Source organism: Strongylocentrotus purpuratus, unplaced genomic scaffold, assembly GCF_000002235.5.
Source record: "Strongylocentrotus purpuratus isolate Spur 01 unplaced genomic scaffold, Spur_5.0 spur5_scaffold_9, whole genome shotgun sequence".
Taxonomy (NCBI): domain Eukaryota; kingdom Metazoa; phylum Echinodermata; class Echinoidea; order Camarodonta; family Strongylocentrotidae; genus Strongylocentrotus; species Strongylocentrotus purpuratus.
In genome coordinates this window covers 29,619,559-29,620,874 of record NW_022145615.1, presented here as the reverse complement: position 1 = coordinate 29,620,874, position 1,316 = coordinate 29,619,559, and positions in this window count along the sequence as shown.

The following is a 1,316-nucleotide window of genomic DNA, read 5'->3' as shown; positions in this document are numbered from 1 at the left end:
ATTAAATTCACAATTCAGATTAAATTCAGTTTATTATTCAGACTTAGATTAAACCCTCCTCGTTCATCAACCTGATTGAGCTTGGCACAAATGAATTGAGAAACCTGCTCGTTCTGGACCTTAGAGATCTTAACCTGTTTCCTGACCTCAGGGCTACATAATTATTATTTAAGGGGTGACGGCTGTTATGGTAGATTGATTTCGCCTTGTCACGTACTCTATTTCTACATATATCTTCGAAGTCTAGATTCTTCCCTACAATTTTTTCCGCTTGTTTAACAATTCTTTTTAGCATAGACAAGTCTACTTTCCGACATGCTGTGAACCACACAACGCAGTCGTTTACTATTATGCTCTCTATCACAGACTTGTAGAAAAGGTACATTATTGTGCGGTCTACGTGAAAGGAATTGAGTTTACGAAGGAAATATAACCGTTGCTGCCCTTTCTTGTATAGCTCCCTACAGTTGTCATCCCATTTCAGCTTGTCATTAATTACAGTGCCAAGGTATTTGTATGATTTCACTATCTCTATTTCTTTTCCGTTTATTTTCATTGGGCAGCTACTTGGATCTACGGGTCTTACTTTCCTAAAGTCAATTATCATCTCTTTTGTTTTCGTAGTATTGAAGTACAGAAAGTTTTCATTGCACCACTCGGTAAACCAGTTTAGATAATCTTCGTATTTAGTCTCACTTCCTCTAATATTCCCAACAATAACAGTGTCGTCCGCGTATTTCAAGACTGAGACATTTTCCGAAGATGAGCGGCAGTCGTTGGTATACAACACGAACAGGATGGCCGAGAGCACGCACCCTTGAGGAGACCCGATGTTGGTAACAATGGACTCACTCATTTTACAATGCTTAAAGCCCCTCTAAAGTGTCGGGAGCCCCAAGTTCGCCTACAATTTGATAGCAAAATTTCACTTAATTTTGTTATATTAATGTAAGGGAAGATGTCATTTCATACACACTTCTGCAAAGTTTTCTCCCCCCAAAATTGTGTTTGAAGTCGGGGGGGGGGGGGGGGTGCACAATATAGAAACCATGTATGAGATACTCATATTGCGTATTTTTATAACAACTTACTAATGGTCGCCCCCCCCCCCCGCCTTGCGGAGAGACAGAGAGTGACAGAGACAGTCACAGCGAGAGGGAGAGACAGAGAGAAGAGATAAAGAGATAAAGAGAGAGAGAAAGAGGGAGAGAGAGAAAGAGAGAGAGAGAGAGGGGAGAGAGAGAGAGAGAGAGAGAGAGAGAGAGAGAGAGAGAGAGAGAGAGAGGAGAGAGAAAGGGGGAAGGTATCCGATGCTG